General features: G+C 47.4%; 1 protein-coding gene across 2 annotated transcripts in view; it reads left to right on the top strand.

Moving 5' to 3' along the window:
* DPP3 (dipeptidyl peptidase 3) overlaps positions 1-14,280 on the top strand; it is a 468,907-nt gene that overhangs the window by 231,393 nt on the left and 223,234 nt on the right. The gene's annotated exons all lie outside the window — the stretch shown is intronic.

Genomic DNA, 14,280 nt, shown 5'->3' with positions numbered 1-14,280 from the left:
TGCTCACCGCGTTGTTTGGCTACTAGCCCGCTGGCTTGTGGCCTTCTGAACGACGCCCGACGACAACACTGCTGCGAGTCTGGTTGCTCCAGACTGGCCCTTGCTTCCCTCCATCGGAGAAGTACCCTGGACCCTCCTGGTCCGGCTAAGACGCCATTTTAGGTCCACCGCGTGGGCCTTGCATTTGCCAAGACTTGTTGCCCAATCCTGGGTCCAGCGACGTCGACAGCAAGAACCTTCGTGGGACTGCTCGCACCTCCATCCTGGTCGCCGACAACGCCTCCTGGTCCGAGAGACTGCAGAGCCCAGCAGCGCCCACTCACCTGACTGCGGTGACTTCGCCCGGTGCCATCCTGGTGCCCACTTAATCACTGGCTAGTGATTCAAGAACTTGGTCCCCTCTGCTTTCAGGTTTTCTTCTTCCCTGATCCAGGCTTGGATCCATCGAACTTTTCTTCACTGGTCGCCTGCCAGCAACTTCCTTCTTCCAGGCTCCTGGTCCGGCACGAGGATTCCCGACGTCTTTTCAGACCTATGCAGCTGCAGCCCCTGGGCTACGTAACTTCGGCATTTCGGTGCCCCAGCATAGCCTCACTATCCAAGGGTCAGGATCCACTGTCGTTTTCTTCCTACCAGGTCGGTTTCGCCCGTAAACACTAACTTTGTGAATTCTAGCTTCCATAGACTTTGTCCCGCATCCCGTGTGAGAGTGCACACTCTGCACCCGAGTTCCCTAGGCCTCCTGCTAGTAATCTAAAGGTTCAGTAGTCCAGTCCTAGCGATCCCAAAGCCTCTGAGAATCGTTACTTACCTGCTAGTCATTCGCATTCCACTTTTAAAGTATATGGTTTTTCGTGCCCCTCGGGCATTTGTGTATAACGTGCTAACTTAAGTATTTTCATAAGAGTTTTGTTGTGTGCTTAGCACCCTGTCCTCATAAAGAGTACAGGGTTGTTGTGATTCTAATAAATACATTGTTTATTTTCATAACACTTGTGTGGTGTCCTTTCACTGGGTGTTCAAGGGGTAATGTGATGGTAAAACAGCTGGCTTAACACGCCCTCTAGAGTCTTAGCCTTAGACTGCTCGTATCCATGCTACTAGGATAGCTGGTCTATAAGGTTGACTTACAACCAATCATCAATAAGGGTTGTTTGGACTGATATATAGTGATCACTAGAATAGTGAGCACTGCACATCAGGCCAACTTCTCACAACTGTGAATCACAAGGCATGGTTTCAGTACCGGCGTCCTTCCTGCATGACCTGCACAAGATGTTGCAAGACTACAAGTCCAAGGCCGAGCGACCAGCGCCGAGGAGGTCTACTCCGTCAACACCAGTGAAGGACCACTCTTCAAGTGTCCCTCCTGTACACCCAGTGCAGACTCCTCCTCAACCACAGCGGCCAGTGCCCCAGACTGCGTCTGGATCAGCGGATGATCCGGATGAGGATCATGATAATGATACGGATGCGTCATCCGGTGATAATCAGGACTCGGATCAGGAAGGGGATGAATACAATGACTACATCATCCCGGATCCAGCTTCGCCCCACCAGGACCTAGGTGACTCTCCTCCTGTTGACATTGGCGGTTTTCACCAACTAATGGAACGTGCAGCCGGCCGATTTAAGTTGGTATTGCCTGCACAAACCATAGACTGTTTCTTGTACGATTTTAAGGACACTCACCGCAAGACTACGAGGTCCATTCCGATTGTGGACCATCTATGGGAGGAGGGTTTGAAGACCATGAAAAACCCAGCGACGGTGGTCCCTGTGCTACCGCGCCTTGATAAAAAGTATAAAGCGCCGGAGGATGCACCGGCTGCCCTGACAGGTCATCCCAAACCGGACTCTGTAATCTCACAAGCGGCGCAAAGGAAGTCACGGAACCCTTCTGCTCCCTTGACAGCCCCTCCTGACAAGGATGGACGACGGATGGATAACACGGGCAAGAGATTTTCATCCATTGCTAGCCTTCTGGTTCGCGCCGCCAATGCTTTGGCAATATTGGGACGATATGATCGCCAGTTATGGTGCGATATAGCTCCCTACTTGGATCAGCTTACACCGGAAAACGGGCTGGAAGCCAAGAAAACCTTGCAAGAAGGTGAAGCGGTCTCCATGGAGATAATAGATTGTGCCATGGACATTGCCACAACGTCCTTTAGGGCTTTGGCAGGAGCAGCAGTATTAAGACGCCAAGGGTGGCTAAAAGCGACTTGGTTTCGGCCAGAAATCCAAAACAAGGTCCTTGATCTACCTTTTGATGGCGAGGCACTCTTCGGCAAATTGATCGACGAAACGCTGCAAGACATCAAGAAGGACACGGAGACAGCTAGATCGCTGGGCACACTCCAGTACCGCAAAACTCCTTTTAGGGGCACAAGAGGCAGAGGTGGCACCTATAGAGGCGCATTCCAACAACAGCGCTATTCTTCAAACAACTCTGGGTACCAGCCGAATCGCCAGTCATACCAACAAAGACAGGGCCAGTCCTCTGGTTATTCACGACCTTACAACAAAGGCAAGCAAACTGCCCGTGGACGAGACTCGTCCAAACGCCAATAGCGGCCTTCTGGCTCTGCCTACTGCTCCCTCCTCCGAGAGATCATCAGTTGGAGGCAGGGTGTCAAAATTCCTTCTGAACTGGTCCCACATTACATCGGACCGTTGGGTGCTCAACATCATCAGACGGGGACATACTTTGGAGTTTACGGAAGTCCCTCCACCCAGGCCCCCATCAGCCATCCCTTCAAAACATCTGCATCTCCTGCGGCTAGAAGTGCAACAAATGCTCCGCAAAGGAGCGATAGAGCCGGTCCCCTCCAATCAACAGGGCCACGGTTTCTATTCCAGGTTCTTCCTGGTGAGAAAAACGCAGGAGACATGGCGTCCCATCCTGGACCTCAGGGAGCTAAATGCCTATCTCATCTCCTTATCCTTCAGGATGGTATCCCTACAGGACGTTTTGAAAATGATCAACCCGGGGGATTATATGGCCACACTCGATCTGGAGGATGCGTACTTCCATATCCCGATTCACCCAGCGCACAGAAGGTTCCTACGCTTCACAGTAGCCAAGAGCCATTTTCAGTTCAGAGTCTTGCCGTTCGGCCTTCGCTCTGCTCCAAGGATTTTTACGAAGGTGCTGGCACCTGTAGCAGCATTTTTGCGGAAACACCACTTCCAGGTCTTCCCTTACCTGGACGATTGGTTACTAAAGGCCCCGACCAGAGTATTAGCGCAGGACGCGGTGCAGGCTTGCACCACTCTGTTCCAAAATCTGGGTCTCACCTTGAACATGGAGAAATCCACGCTGCTGCCGTCACGGACAGCGCGGTTCCTGGGAGCGATGTTGGATTCGCGGCTCTCAAAGGCATTTCCTACTCGAGAACGGGTACAGAAACTGCAAAGATTAGCAGGAAGCCTTCAAACAAAAAAGTGTCTTTCTGTACGCAGCTACAAGTCGCTGTTGGGGGTGATGTCATCTTGTATACCCCTGATCCCGCACTGCAGGCTACGGATGCGCCCCCTGCAGGAGCAACTGGACCTCCAGTGGCAGCAAGTGCACGGATCATTCGACGACAAAGTAATGGTCACTCGAGCGATGAAGGAGGCAGTGCTGTGGTGGTCGAATCCACAGAACTTATCCCAAGGTCTATCCTTCGCAAGCGTTCCATCACCTCACATACTGACGACGGACGCGTCATTGGAGGGATGGGGAGCAGTGATGCAGGACCTGCAGGTCAGCGGCCATTGGTCTCCAAGCGACCAAAAGCTACACATCAACCTGTTGGAGCTGAGAGCGATCAGGCTAGCCCTTCAAGCCTTTCTTCCGCGTCTCCAGGGTTCACAGGTGCTAGTCAGGACGGACAACACCACGGCTATGCATTATGTGAACAAGGAAGGAGGGACAAGGTCACTCCCCTTGTCGCGAGAGGCTCAACAGATTCTGGAATGGACAATTCTTCACGGAATTTCTCTAAAGGCGGAGCACTTACCGGGAGTGCTCAACGAGGGCGCCGACAGGCTGAGCAGGCTCGCCTCAGTCAGTCACGAGTGGGAGCTGAAACAGCAAGTGATAGATCTACTCTTTCAAAAATGGGGCACACCAGAGGTGGACCTTTTTGCAACACCGATCAACAAAAAGTGCCTAGCCTACGCCAGCAGGTTCCATCACCAAGGCTCATTAGGCAATGCCCTATCGATTGCCTGGACGGGGAGGTTTCTCTATGCATTTCCACCGATTCCCCTGCTTCCTCGTCTCCTCAGGAAAATGAGGACGGAACCATGCAAGCTCCTCCTTATAGCCCCGGCATGGCCAAGACAATTCTGGTACACCGAGCTCCATCTGCTATCGCTAGTACCTCCGATAAAGCTGGAAGATGTTCCGGATCTCCTGGCAATGTCCGAAGGACAAGTTTGGCATCCAGACCCAAGATCGTTGCACCTGACTACATGGCTCCTGACCAGCGAGAATACATGAATGTTCCTCTTTCCAATGAGGTCAAAGACATCCTCTCTCAGGCAAGGGCTCCGTCCACAAACAAAACATACAGACTAAAGTGGAAAAGATTCTGTATCTGGTGCAATAAAGAAAAGATTGATCCTTTCACGTCAAAACCTCATCAGCTCCTACCTTACCTACTCTCGCTAGCTAAGTCTAATCTGTCCCATTCTACTATCAAGGTTCATTTAGCGGCGATTTCGAGATTCAGAAGATCTGATTCTGGTCCTTCGTTGTGGTCTGCAAGAATTATCAAACAATTCCTCAAAGGCCTGTTCAGGGTCTATCCGCCAGTGCGATCTCCTCCTCCAACATGGCATCTAAATTTAGTTCTGGCTCAACTAATGAAGGGACCTTTTGAGCCGATTCACCGCTCAGACCTAAAATTCTTATCATGGAAGTTAGCGTTACTCTTGGCCCTCACATCAGCGAGGCGAGTGGGGGAGATGCAAGCCCTAACTATCCAAGAACCGTTTTTTCAGTTCAAAAAGAACACTACCATCTTAAGGACGAACCCAAGGTTCATTCCCAAGGTCCCCACTGACTTTCACCTAAATGAGCCGGTCATACTAAAGACATTTTTTCCGAACCCAGTCACTCCAGCAGAAAAGACATTGCACACTCTGGATTTGCAACGCTGTCTAAAGTTCTACATGGACCGAACCAAAGACTTTAGAAAATCTTCACAATTGTTCATTGCTTTCGGCGGTCCAAACAAAGGTCTCCCTCTGTCTAAACAGGGGATCTCGAGATGGATTTCAAGTGCCATTCTGCATTGCCACAAGTTAGCAGGAAAACCTCTAGTGGGCAAGATCCGTGCTCACTCGAGATCAGTGGCTTCTTCTACGGCCCTCTTTGCGGGGGTACATATCAAGGACATCTGCAGAGCTGCTACCTGGAGCAGCGTGCACACGTTCACTAAGCATTATTGCTTGGAGTCATTGCAGCAGGATGATGCGGCTGTGGGCCAGGCTGTCCTGAGAAACCTCTTCAAGTGATGGGTGAGCTTTCCTTTCTATCCCACCTTCCATGGGTGACACATTTTGTAATTTTCTGGCTAATGTTATGATATACTGCTTTACAAAATGTGTTTATGATGTTTACTGCTTGCTATTCTGATACAAAGCATGGGAATCTATGAAAGTTCCAATACTGGGGCAAGAAAACAAGTTACTTACCTGTAACTTTGGTTCCCCAGTATTGGTAACTATCATAGATTCCCATGCGCCCACCCACCTCCCCGGGGAAAGCTCAGCCTTCAGCAACTATGGTGTCTAGCACACTACGGCTATGAAAATCTGAGGCTCTGAGGTTCCTTCAGGAAGGTTCTAAGGGTGAGGCTCTTCTGATTGGCTGACGCCTAGAGTTTGGTCTCTTTTACAAAAAGAGGCTGATAGGTTACAAAAGGGAATGAGGCCTAGGCCTTTTCTTTCTCTTTTGTACCTACTACTATGATATTTTTTATTACCGAGACTCCCAGTCCGACGACGGGGAATGATACAAAGCATGGGAATCTATGAAAGTTACCAATACTGGGGAACCAAAGTTACAGGTAAGTAACTTGTTTTCATAAAGCCCCGGAGGATGCACCGGCTGCCCTGACAGGTCATCCCAAACCGGACTCTGTAATCTCACAAGCGGCGCAAAGGAAGTCACGGAACCCTTCTGCTCCCTTGACAGCCCCTCCTGACAAGGATGGACGACGGATGGATAACACGGGCAAGAGATTTTCATCCATTGCTAGCCTTCTGGTTCGCGCCGCCAATGCTTTGGCAATATTGGGACGATATGATCGCCAGTTATGGTGCGATATAGCTCCCTACTTGGATCAGCTTACACCGGAAAACGGGCTGGAAGCCAAGAAAACCTTGCAAGAAGGTGAAGCGGTCTCCATGGAGATAATAGATTGTGCCATGGACATTGCCACAACGTCCTTTAGGGCTTTGGCAGGAGCAGCAGTATTAAGACGCCAAGGGTGGCTAAAAGCGACTTGGTTTCGGCCAGAAATCCAAAACAAGGTCCTTGATCTACCTTTTGATGGCGAGGCACTCTTTGGCAAATTGATCGACGAAACGCTGCAAGACATCAAGAAGGACACGGAGACAGCTAGATCGCTGGGCACACTCCAGTACCGCAAAACTCCTTTTAGGGGCACAAGAGGCAGAGGTGGCACCTATAGAGGCGCATTCCAACAACAGCGCTATTCTTCAAACAACTCTGGGTACCAGCCGAATCGCCAGTCATACCAACAAAGACAGGGCCAGTCCTCTGGTTATTCACGACCTTACAACAAAGGCAAGCAAACTGCCCGTGGACGAGACTCGTCCAAACGCCAATAGCGGCCTTCTGGCTCTGCCTACTGCTCCCTCCTCCGAGAGATCATCAGTTGGAGGCAGGGTGTCAAAATTCCTTCTGAACTGGTCCCACATTACATCGGACCGTTGGGTGCTCAACATCATCAGACGGGGACATACTTTGGAGTTTACGGAAGTCCCTCCACCCAGGCCCCCATCAGCCATCCCTTCAAAACATCTGCATCTCCTGCGGCTAGAAGTGCAACAAATGCTCCGCAAAGGAGCGATAGAGCCGGTCCCCTCCCATTAACTGGGCCACGGTTTCTATTCCAGGTTCTTCCTGGTGAGAAAAACGCAGGAGACATGGCGTCCCATCCTGGACCTCAGGGAGCTAAATGCCTATCTCATCTCCTTATCCTTCAGGATGGTATCCCTACAGGACGTTTTGAAAATGATCAACCCGGGGGATGATATGGCCACACTCGATCTGGAGGATGCGTACTTCCATATCCCGATTCACCCAGCGCACAGAAGGTTCCTACGCTTCACAGTAGCCAAGAGCCATTTTCAGTTCAGAGTCTTGCCGTTCGGCCTTCGCTCTGCTCCAAGGATTTTTACGAAGGTGCTGGCACCTGTAGCAGCATTTTTGCGGAAACACCACTTCCAGGTCTTCCCTTACCTGGACGATTGGTTACTAAAGGCCCCGACCAGAGTATTAGCGCAGGACGCGGTGCAGGCTTGCACCACTGTGTTCCAAAATCTGGGTCTCACCTTGAACATGGAGAAATCCACGCTGCTGCCGTCACGGACAGCGCGGTTCCTGGGAGCGATGTTGGATTCGCGGCTCTCAAAGGCATTTCCTACTCGAGAACGGGTACAGAAACTGCAAAGATTAGCAGGAAGCCTTCAAAGAAAAAAGTGTCTTTCTGTACGCAGCTACAAGTCGCTGTTGGGGGTGATGTCATCTTGTATACCCCTGATCCCGCACTGCAGGCTACGGATGCGCCCCCTGCAGGAGCAACTGGACCTCCAGTGGCAGCAAGTGCACGGATCATTCGACGACAAAGTAATGGTCACTCGAGCGATGAAGGAGGCAGTGCTGTGGTGGTCGAATCCACAGAACTTATCCCAAGGTCTATCCTTCGCAAGCGTTCCATCACCTCACATACTGACGACGGGCGCGTCATTGGAGGGATGGGGAGCAGTGATGCGGGACCTGCAGGTCAGCGGCCATTGGTCTCCAAGCGACCAAAAGCTACACATCAACCTGTTGGAGCTGAGAGCGATCAGGCTAGCCCTTCAAGCCTTTCTTCCGCGTCTCCAGGGTTCACAGGTGCTAGTCAGGACGGACAACACCACGGCTATGCATTATGTGAACAAGGAAGGAGGGACAAGGTCACTCCCCTTGTCGCGAGAGGCTCAACAGATTCTGGAATGGACAATTCTTCACGGAATTTCTCTAAAGGCGGAGCACTTACCGGGAGTGCTCAACGAGGGCGCCGACAGGCTGAGCAGGCTCGCCTCAGTCAGTCACGAGTGGGAGCTGAAACAGCAAGTGATAGATCTACTCTTTCAAAAATGGGGCACACCAGAGGTGGACCTTTTTGCAACACCGACCAACAAAAAGTGCCTAGCCTACGCCAGCAGGTTCCATCACCAAGGCTCATTGGGCAATGCCCTATCGATTGCCTGGACGGGGAGGTTTCTCTATGCATTTCCACCGATTCCCCTGCTTCCTCGTCTCCTCAGGAAAATGAGGACGGAACCATGCAAGCTCCTCCTTATAGCCCCGGCATGGCCAAGACAATTCTGGTACACCGAGCTCCATCTGCTATCGCTAGTACCTCCGATAAAGCTGGAAGATGTTCCGGATCTCCTGGCAATGTCCGAAGGACAAGTTTGGCATCCAGACCCAAGATCGTTGCACCTGACTGCATGGCTCCTGACCAGCGAGAATACATGAATGTTCCTCTTTCCAATGAGGTCAAAGACATCCTCTCTCAGGCAAGGGCTCCGTCCACAAACAAAACATACAGACTAAAGTGGAAAAGATTCTGTATCTGGTGCAATAAAGAAAAGATTGATCCTTTCACGTCAAAACCTCATCAGCTCCTACCTTACCTACTCTCGCTAGCTAAGTCTAATCTGTCCCATTCTACTATCAAGGTTCATTTAGCGGCGATTTCGAGATTCAGAAGATCTGATTCTGGTCCTTCGTTGTGGTCTGCAAGAATTATCAAACAATTCCTCAAAGGCCTGTTCAGGGTCTATCCGCCAGTGCGATCTCCTCCTCCAACATGGCATCTAAACTTAGTTCTGGCTCAACTAATGAAGGGACCTTTTGAGCCGATTCACCGCTCAGACCTAAAATTCTTATCATGGAAGTTAGCGTTACTCTTGGCCCTCACATCAGCGAGGCGAGTGGGGGAGATGCAAGCCCTAACTATCCAAGAACCGTTTTTGCAGTTCAAAAAGAACACTACCATCTTAAGGACGAACCCAAGGTTCATTCCCAAGGTCCCCACTGACTTTCACCTAAATGAGCCGGTCATACTAAAGACATTTTTTCCGAACCCAGTCACTCCAGCAGAAAAGACATTGCACACTCTGGATTTGCAACGCTGTCTAAAGTTCTACATGGACCGAACCAAAGACTTTAGAAAATCTTCACAATTGTTCATTGCTTTCGGCGGTCCAAACAAAGGTCTCCCTCTGTCTAAACAGGGGATCTCGAGATGGATTTCAAGTGCCATTCTGCATTGCCACAAGTTAGCAGGAAAACCTCTAGTGGGCAAGATCCGTGCTCACTCGACGAGATCAGTGGCTTCTTCTACGGCCCTCTTTGCGGGGGTACATATCAAGGACATCTGCAGAGCTGCTACCTGGAGCAGCGTGCACACGTTCACTAAGCATTATTGCTTGGAGTCATTGCAGCAGGATGATGCGGCTGTGGGCCAGGCTGTCCTGAGAAACCTCTTCAAGTGATGGGTGAGCTTTCCTTTCTATCCCACCTTCCATGGGTGACACATTTTGTAATTTTCTGGCTAATGTTATGATATACTGCTTTACAAAATGTGTTTATGATGTTTACTGCTTGCTATTCTGATACAAAGCATGGGAATCTATGAAAGTTCCAATACTGGGGCAAGAAAACAAGTTACTTACCTGTAACTTTGGTTCCCCAGTATTGGTAACTTTCATAGATTCCCATGCGCCCACCCACCTCCCCGGGGAAAGCTCAGCCTTCAGCAACTATGGTGTCTAGCACACTACGGCTACGAAAATCTGAGGCTCTGAGGTTCCTTCAGGAAGGTTCTAAGGGTGAGGCTCTTCTGATTGGCTGACGCCTAGAGTTTGGTCTCTTTTACAAAAAGAGGCTGATATGTTACAAAAGGGAATGAGGCCTAGGCCTTTTCTTTCTCTTTTGTACCTACTACTATGATATTTTTTATTACCGAGACTCCCAGTCCGACGACGGGGAATGATACAAAGCATGGGAATCTATGAAAGTTACCAATACTGGGGAACCAAAGTTACAGGTAAGTAACTTGTTTTCTTCTTCTGTCTACTTTTCAATTACTACGGATAGATCTCTTCCGCCTACCCTTCACTCAAGCATTAGGGAACCTGCTACTTCTTTGACTCATCCACTTCTTTTCGGGATATATACTAAGTCTAAAGTTTCACCAGCGAACCCTTTTGCTATCACCCAAGCTCCGATGAACCTGCTACTCCTTCCGATGTGACCCTCACTAGGTTATATCACAATAGAAGTTTTGCCAGCGAACTCTTTGCTATCAATTATTCACGCATTCGTTCAGAAAACCCTAATTAGTGCTTCCAGTTCTGCCTAACCTGCACCAATTTTCCTAGAGCCAGTGACCTCACTACGGCGTGGATTCTCTTACCACCCGCTATTCAATTCCCCGGGGATTCCAGACAAACATTAAACACTTTACTAACGAGTGGGTTAATACATATATCAGTATAATAATAAGAAAACCAATTTAAAACATTTCATAATTTTTCAAAGCAAACATTTCACGTGATTGATCAAATCACAAAAATTGTTTACCTTTTTAGCAGCAATAAATTTTTAGCAGCATCCAACCTATCTAACTTAACTAATCCTACCTAACGTTTAACTAGTCCCTAACCATAGCTCTGCTACCAGAAAATTACTGATAGAGATCGCAGGTCACCCGGCAAATAATTTCACCATACACGTACCGGGCCCATATACTTTTCAATTTATCCTATACATTAATCGGGTGACCTAACACTCTACTACCAGTAACCCTGGGTCCTTCCTATTTTTCTTTACAGTACCCGACTTACCAATCCACCGATACGGGTACCTATGACCACAATGGATCAGGGAGCTAGCTGTGGAAGAAAGGTAGACAACCAAATACCAACATATACTCCTATACTTTCATTAAATAACCACAGACTACTGAAAAGTTTTAAAAGTTTATCTAGAATTCAGATTCGGAAAGCATACAATTTACCACCAAAAGGCAGTCAATAATCAAAATAACGAATATCACATAACCATAAAGAAAGAAAACTAAGGCAACCATTTATGAGTCTATAGGAAGGTAAGAACAGGGAACATACTAAGCAGTAATAAACAGAAATGAAGTCTTCAGAATGAAATGATTAACTGGACAAATCCTTAGGCAAAATACTAGAATCTCACTACTAGGAAAATACTTCAAAAAAGATGTGAGGAATTTAGAAATCCTATACATCTATAGGAAGGGTAAAAAAATTGGAACACGCTATAGTTCTAGAGACCTTTACTTCAAACAATTTGAATAGGGAGGATTATAAAACACATCTACATTTCATAAACGGTATGAAAAATTGTGCTTAAAGGAAGGGTAACATAGGAACATGCTAGAAGATAGCAATCATGTATGAGCATTCATTCAGTAGCTTTGCGAAAACATGGAAATCAATTATGCGCAAGGGTATGTCTTTATTAAAGCAAAAGACAGAAAATAGAAGTGCAGTATAGAGGTTCAGCACTATATATTTACCTAGAATGGTGTGAAGCCCAACCCTGGCCACGGATCAGTCAAGGACAGGAAATACCCCAAGGAAGGACAGTCATCAATGGGACAGCAGATGCAGAATGGGCACCCCAGGACAGGACAGGAAAACCAGATTAGGATCAGGACAGGACCACCAAGGAACGACCAGCGCCCGCAGTTTGGAAGCAACGCCTGCGCTCCACCCTCTCTGCAGCTATCAGTCATAACCCCGATTGGGTTAGCGAACTTCCCAGCAAAGTGCTCCACCAGCACTTAGGGTTTCTTTAGCAAAACCCCCAGAGTCTATGGTATATTTCGGACAGAGTGCTCCGCAGCGCTCTATATTCAGTCACCTATTGAGTGCGTTGGGTCAGTGACAAGTCAGCTATTCTTTTCGGGTCAGTGTACCACCCCCAAAATGTTGCAAGTGTCAGAATCCCCAATTTCGATTGGTCCCCAAGTAGGATAGGTCAACACACCAATCATATTCGTACTCTACAAGCCTAAATTTGCATGCTCTGGGACCGCCTAGTGATTTTGGGGTTCTCATGAGACAATTTTCGGAATACAATGGAAAAATAACAAATGTTACAATTTCGGAACAGTTCAACTCCATCCTGCTGGGTCGCAGGTCGTGTTCTCAGGAGCATCTTGACTGTGGCTGCCAGCTGGCTGAGTTCCACTGCTCAAGGTTGCCTTCTCTCTGCCTGAGCGACATGCGCAGTAGAGACTTTCAAGATGGTTCGCGTCTCCCTCAGACCCCCAATATCGTGGTACATGAAAAGTAAGCGGAAACAAATTAAAACATAGAAATAAATGAATTCACTGTATACCATGAATAGCTACTCTATTCCCCTTACTAAAAAAAAAATATACTATGCCGTTATGAATTAGTGCAACAGACAATAACATAAAACGTTTGCGCAAGCTTCACCATGTGAGTATACAGACAGCCATTTTAGAAGCAAGTGCGCAGGCGCAAAGATTCCCACCAAAACTGCAAGTACGTCACGTGAGTGTGACTAACGCATGCGCAGAAAGAAAATCCGCTAAGCATTGGCCATTTTTAGGAACAAGGGTTATTGAATTAGTAAACACATAGGCAAGCATCACTAGGACACCCAAATTTCAGAATAAAGGGAAATTAGTAAGACGTACAGGTTCAGTTATAGGGTTATAAGTTATTCGAGGTTCTTGATTTCAAGCAAGTCGCGTAATATGCGAAATTTTGCTCTATCAGAACAACTAGCTTTTGGTGGTCGATTTTGGTAATGCACCTTCCTAATGATGGCTTGTATAGTCTGTGGGTTTTTGACATTTACCTCTCCTTCCTGATCCAACTTATCCAACTTTTTGCCATTATGGTCCTGTTTTGTTAGTTAACATTTTCTTTGTGTTCTTAAATTGGTTTGGACATTTTACAGATTTGTCCTCGACTTTAAAGTTTGATGCTTTTTAAAAGTCCTTTACTTAATTTTTCTGAAGAAAAGCCTATTTTTTGTAAAGTAGCTAATAGAGGTAAGTCCAGGTTTTCTCACTGGAAAAGTTAACCTAAGAAGAGACTGGTTTGCTAATTTTGTGGGACTATTTACATTATTCTCAGTTTAGGCTATAATCCAGAATCAAGACCATGTGTTTCTCATCCTGTTGAAATACTTCTAAAACCTGGATGTCTCCAGAGGTTAAAAATTATTTTCTTTAAGTTTTCAGATAAAATATTGTTCATTATGGTAGACGTGCACATTGGAACAAAGTAGCTAATGCTTATGCTGTCAGATCAGGACTGAATTGCATCAGTAATTTCTTTTAAATTAATTGTTTATTCTCCTAAAACGCTGCATGGTCATTCCACCAGAGGAAAGGCGGTGACATGGACTTTTCCAAGATGTAGAGCCACTTTTTATTATGTGGGCTTGAAAAGATCTACTTTTCAGCAAGAATGATCTAAGCAGTCTTTGTGCTTGAAGCAAGGCACAAGATATGTTTCACCTCTCCCAGTTTTTTCTGGGATTTAAATATGAGGCTTTACCATTTGGGAAGGAGGTGTACCAGGACCGAAGAGCAAGAAATTATGACAACCCTGGTGACTGTGGTTCACTTAATAATTGATCACCGTCTTTTAGAAGACGAGCTCCGCCATTCACTCAGTAAGCATATGCAGGGCTTCAGCCATGCAATGTTTAAACAAAAGTTGTGTAACTGGTCTGAGACACTTATTGACACATATGAATGGGTGTGACCAGATTGGGATCTGCTGTGGTGTTACTAGTGAAAGTTTAAAAGTGACAGCATTTCTTATAAGCTTTTTACATTACTGCTTGCAATGCGGTCAATTACTAACCAATCGTGAGAGAAGAAGAACAAGGGTTAAGAATACCTGAATCCCGATGCAGTTATTTTTTACTAATACTTCCACACCAATGTACCTTATGTA

The sequence above is a fragment of the Lissotriton helveticus genome, chromosome 9 (assembly GCF_964261635.1).
Source record: "Lissotriton helveticus chromosome 9, aLisHel1.1, whole genome shotgun sequence".
In the NCBI taxonomy this organism is placed as follows: Eukaryota; Metazoa; Chordata; class Amphibia; order Caudata; family Salamandridae; genus Lissotriton; species Lissotriton helveticus.
Note: the sequence above shows the minus strand (reverse complement) of the source record. Positions and strands in the feature narration are given on the sequence as shown.